Here is a 6,420-nt window from a genome sequence, read left to right as displayed (position 1 = left end):
AAACCGGGAGAGCGAAGCCAGAATAATATGTAAAAGGTATTGTGGATTCAGCATTGAAAAAGAAACCATTTACATAGCAGAGAGGGGAAAGAATACGCTGCTTTTCAGTATTTTAAAGTTGGGAAATTACTGTATGAGAGCTGGATGGGCTTCTGTTTGTTTTTTGTTTTTTGGGGGGGCGATTTTTCGGTTTTGCAACATCAGTGGAAAGAAATTACTTTAAATTCCAATTAAGAATTGGATATTCATGGTAAAAAAAAAAAAAAAAACTTTCCAAGAAATGTCAAAAAGAGGAGGAGTTCCAGGTTGAGTTTACTCCCCCTTTCACCAAGCTGAACCCCTTTTGTACCCACACAAGTTCATTTTGCATTTAGATTCACAATTGTATTATTCATTTATCTGATTTTTTTTTTTTAGGTAAAAAAAAAGAAAAAAAATCACTTGAATATTTTGGCTACAGTTTCTCTTTGGGCTTGTCAAACTAACCAAAACCAAACCACAAGAAGCATGAGTGTCCTCTTGCTGTTAGATATTTACTGTAGTAACAAATCAACATTTTAATAAGGCAATTATTCAAATATTCTGTCATCAAAGTGAGTATGAATAATTTATTTCAAAACAGAAATCTCAGGAGTAATGATCGCAATTCTTTCCTTTCTATTTTAAATATATATATACAAGTAATTGATTTGGGTTCATTTCAAATGGAGATGGAAAAGGAATAAAGGTGAGGAAAGGTTTAGAGAGGAGATAGAGACGTCTGCCTCTAGACCTGCAGAAAGAGAAAAAACAAAACAAAGAAACCACAGCAGCAAATATTATATGCTTATATAATACCAATTATAACATCACTGAAAAGTACAAAGTACAAGTTACTATAAGATGTGTCAGTGGCAACCTCACCCAAAGAGTGCATCTGTATTTCATCTGAATGTAAAACACCCAACGATCGTAATTCCCTAAATGTTCAGTTGTTAAAGCGAGGCTCCAGTAGGGATGTATGATATAGTCCCATCAGTTCCGGATGTTTTTTAACGTATTGGTTTTGGCTCTGTTTAGCAACCAATTTTTTGTTGCCCTTTGTTCTGTTCTGTTCTGTGCTGCCAGCAGAACCCTCCTATCAGAGAGGACAGAGGAAACCCATGGATACCATCTCCTGTGAAACGGGACTCTAAATTATTTGTGAAAAATCTGCCTATTACTGGAATTTTCTTTTGCATGTCTAAAAGAAAATGCGTGTTGGAAGATGAAACTGCTAGGCTACTCGGCGTGTTATTGGTTAGCGTTTTCTAACATAGTCTATCCAGGACCATCATTCATTTTTCTCAGAGTTGATTGAAAAGAAGGAGAACCGTGCATGTTAGCTTCTGCAGTCAAGTTTTAAGTTTCTGTAATAAATCATTTTTATCAACGAGTTTGCAGAAATAACAAAAAGGAGAACTTTTCTCCTAGACAACGCTACGAAAGATCCATTCACTCTAGGAAGAACTTTTTATACTTTAGATAAGACATACACTATGCTTGTACCTCTTTTAAGCAAATTGGAATATTTAGTTTCTCATAAAAGGCTTTTGGTAATGGAGTCGCTTTGGTTGTTTCTGTGCCCTGTGATGGGACTGGGGGCTTGTCCGGGGAGTCTTTCACTTAATGAGAATAAGAGACAGACACTAATGCACCTTGACGGAACTGATGGATAGATTTACCGTAGAACAAAATGGGATCTATCACCGGCAGGTCACATGGAAATATTCTGGCTCAATCACAGAAGTGTCTTCATGAAAATGAAATTTCTGTTTATTTTTGGGGGTTTTTCAGAAACCCAGCTGACATAGGGTAGAACTGGGAACAGCCATCCATTTTCTGAACACAGTGGGGTCAGGAGGGGTGCTAGTGCCTGTCTCCAGTGAGACATTTCTGGACAGGTTGCCAGATCATCGCTAGGCAACACAGAGACAGACAGGACAAACAAACACACACACACCAAGGGAGAATTTAAAGAAACCAATTAACATGTTGCTTTTGGACTGTGGGAGGAAGCTGGAGAACCCGGAGAGAACCCACCATGCACAGGGAGAACATGCAAACTCCATGCAGAAAGACCCCGGGCCGGGAATCGAACCCAGGAATTCTTGCTGCAAGGCAACAGCTCTACCAACTGCGCCACTGTGCAGCCCAACTGGCAACATAAAGGGATGAAAATTCCCACATGTCCACATCAATATTGACCCAATATTATTTTAACGGAGCAAACACTTTCAACTGGTACAGTTTAGTTATGCACCAAGGTTTGGTTCTCATTTTTCTAGATGGAATGCAATGTAATCCTCTTCCCAATGGTTCTGCACTAAACTGAACTTTAGAACATGTTATTTATTTGAATTTCAATTGCTACCTTAATCGGTTTAAATGACATTATGTACAACATTTCAGAACAGATTTTAATACAATTTGAAAGCCCTAGAAAACTTTAAATCCTTGTGGAGAATGCATGTTTCATGTCTGGGATCATTGTTCTTTCTAAAAATTTAATCTATAGCACACACAACCACTCACGCCAACACACTGACACACATGGCCACACACCCCTCCACGCACGCACACACACACACACACACACTCAGCTCTTCAACAAAGCCTCCTTGCGGTGCCGACTGAGTCTCATTAGAGAATGAGCTCTCAGGTCCGGAGACACAATTGCCTCACTCTCTTCGTCTTTCTTCCCCCTCTCTTCCTCTGTTCTCCTGGCCTTTTGATGTCAAGGGTACTGAACCGTAGAGTGCAATCCAAAGAATAAGCTCATCAACAGTGGCACAGGTGACTTTCTCAATTTTTTGGGGGGTGATTTTTCTCTAATTGCGCTGAATGTGTGCACACACTGGGGAGCGGACACACACAGAGCAGCGAGTCCTGATAAGATGCTGCTGTTCTGTCAACGCTCCTCAGTTCATCACAAACAGCAGTGTTGGGAACTCTAGTGCTGCGATTGACTGATAGAGACATCACAAAGACTGCATTTTATTCCCCTTTTCCTCTTGGAGTTCAAGTGGCCCGCCCATAACACACACACACAGACACACACACTCAGCTCATTTCAGCACATCTCTCCGATCCAGTCCATGTCCTAAACACAGATGCAACAGGCGTGGAATCACCTCCAGTAGAGAAAGACGTTACTTAGCAAAACCTCTGAGACAAAAGACATAAACATATCTTCATTCTGTTATTTTGAAAAAACCTGCAGAAACCAGGGATGCACCGATCCACTTTTTTCCCTTCCAATACGATACAGATATCTCAGGCTTAGTATCAGTTGATACCAATCCGATACAGAAAAACAGCTGAAATGTCTTAAAATGTTTCTTTTTTTAAACAACTTACAAATGTATTTGATAACTGCACCAGTACAGTACACTGATATACACCAATAGCTTCAAAACCTTGGTCCAATATTTAAAAACACAACTTTCATTTGTTTTTCACAATACTGCTTTCAGTGATGATGGCGTCACAACAGGAATGATTTGTTGTCGTCACCTGCCTGAAGTAATAGCAGATATAAATATAGATTATTTTTTTGCCTGCATTATATTTATATTTTGGCAATAAAAGGGGGTGATTTTGGGGGACAAAATCACTTTAGGCAAATAATCCCTTTGGCCCTCATTTTTGTGGTGTAAAATTGTAAATCCCATATATTGTACCAAACAGGAGAACTTTGGAGTGAAATAAAGGGGGCTGAATACATATTCATGTCCTACCTTTTTATTGGATAAAAATAAAATTAGGAGAACCACTAGGAGTTTTCTTGTGTTTCACAACTGTGCACTTCTTTGATCTTATAAACAAAATCCCAGTAAAGCACATTGCAGTTCATGTCTGTAACGTGATGAAATCTACAGAGAACAATATTTCTCTGTAGGTCTACTGGATTTCTGGTCTGACACTTCATATGATTCAGTGATCCTTCTGCTAACCAACAAAGAAAACAAAAGTGGCTGAAATGTATTACTATGATTTGGTCGTCAGTCGAAGTTGGTGTTTAGAGACCATTATTGTTAATGCAACATTTCCATAGAATTTGGATACCAGAACAGAAAAACACCCACACTGACCCAGTAATCTCTCTCTCTACACATATATATATATATATATATATATATATATATATATATTTAAAAACAGAATCTGACTCACTCCAGAGGCTTTGCTTTGTGCTTTCTGTGTTATTTTTTCAGATTTGAGCATTTATCAAATAGGAAAATAGTTGCTTTTCTGTTCCATTATAAAAGGCTACTTATCTTTTTGAAAAAAAGAAAACAAAACTTTTGGACTTGCTTCTTCACAGGGGATTGTGGGTGTTGGCACAGTCTGAGTCAAAGTATGGCAACTCACCTTGATTTCCTAAGAGCACATAAATTTCTTTTCCCCCATTTCTCTGAGTGCCTGTCTGCTTTGTACAGTATGGCTGAGTTCTTATGGATCAGATAAGCAACTGCATTATGTTTCTTTAACAGTACACACATAACTCCATCCCAAACTTGTGTTATCTCTCAGTCAAACAGAAGTTAGTGTTGAACAAAGAGGGTAGATTTGGGTTTTCCTGTGGTTCAACATCAACTCGCATGGCGAAACCTCCCAAAAGCAACAAGTCAAGAATGTTTTCTACCTAGAGATCTTAGAGGTTTACAAAGATAAACTAGTAGCTGCGTTTCCACTGACTATAAAATTGTGTCAATTGAAAATACAGGAATAAATTAGTTGAACAGAAACTTGCCGAGTTTGGAAAAAAATGGAAACACTTTTTTAGCTTTGCATGAGTCACATGATCTACAGATGAATGATGTTAATCCTGGAGGAAACGCCAAAGAAGACAACAGGAAGTGGAAGGATGATGATGGCTTGTTTCTTTTTTTAAGCTACATTAAAACTAAAGCACAAATTATAGCCCCAGAAAAGTCCATTTATACAACACAGAAACAATCAAAGCGGGACTATTGCAGTATAACAAGACTGTATCTTATCTTGACAAATAAATGAGTCAAATCTGATAAAAGTTTAATCATCGCTACACAATCAGTCAGTGCCTCCAAGTGGTCAAAAAAAAACCCCTTTTGCTCATCTTCATCAGTGCAGATAAAGCGTCTGCTTTGCGTAGCATGAAACTAAGTCATGTTATTATTGAGTCATTGTTGCAGCTTTTTTAGAGCTATTCTGTAGAAATGACATGTGTAATTTAGGTCTCTATGGATACAGTCACATCCGATGTTCAAAAGAATATCCTTTTCTTGTTAGCATTGCAGTACAGCTAACAGCAACAAGGAAATATAAAAAAATTCTATTAAAAAAAATTTAAATTTAAAAAAAAAAAGTTTCAAAAACAAGATAAAAACTTTGAGTCTTTTTAATTATTTTTCCTAATGGCATTGTTGCAGTTGGCAAGGAAGGGTTTTATGAAAAATGGTCAAAAACAAACAGAAAAATTGGTCTTTGAAGGTTAATTCAGAGTTGTACAGTAGTTCAGAGTCAGGAACAAAGTGGGCTGCTGCATGGTTTAGATCGGCTGTCTGCGGGAGGATACGTTCACCGTCTTCCCTGAAAGCTCTCAAAATAAGACGTATAAATAGGCAGATGACACAAGCGCATCCTTCACAAAGAGACACTGAGGAAGGAGAAAGGAGAGGAAAGCAGACTCTGGCTTTAGTCACAGTCCTCCCTTTTTATCCTGCTGCCTTTCAGAAGAGCAGGTTAAAAAGCAGTCCTTTTTCTTTCTTTTCATGCCTTCCTCTCTCTCTCTCTCTCATCCCTCTTTCTCTGCCTCTCTCCCTCTTTGCGCTCTCTGAAACAGGTCGTCTATTGTGGCAGCTAGCGAAAGGCTACTGTGGCATTTATCAGAGGGGAGGAAGGCGGGGGGACAAAACAGTCCCAATAAAGAGATAGAACAAGAGAAAGGGAAGAAAGGATGTGGATGAAGGCCACTTTTTTCTCCTCTTCCTTTACAAAGCATCTCTCCCTGCCATCCCCCTCACACACACACACACACACACACACCCACGCACTCCTTTCCACCCCCTGCTCCTTCAGGCGACCTCAGACAAAGGAGGCCCGACTCTCACAATGCGCTCCCTCCGTTAGCCCGGCACACTTTATATCCGCACTCTATTTACTGCTGCTTAGAGAGCACACACACACCCACACACACACATATTACAGCTGCGTGTGTTTGGGAGTTTGCTAGGGTCGTGTTAGTGGTTGGGGTAGCAGGGGCACTCTATATTTGCCAAGGGTCTTTACAGACCAAGGGCCCAAAGCTCCAAGACGTTACTATGGAAACTCCTTTGAGCAGCGGCACAACAGGTGATTCTGATGAGGGCCTGCACGTCTCAACATTGACAAGCCACAGGAGGTCTGGACAGTGTGTGC

The sequence above is a fragment of the Gambusia affinis genome, linkage group LG07 (assembly GCF_019740435.1).
Source record: "Gambusia affinis linkage group LG07, SWU_Gaff_1.0, whole genome shotgun sequence".
In the NCBI taxonomy this organism is placed as follows: Eukaryota; Metazoa; Chordata; class Actinopteri; order Cyprinodontiformes; family Poeciliidae; genus Gambusia; species Gambusia affinis.
This window is presented reverse-complemented; position numbering follows the sequence as displayed.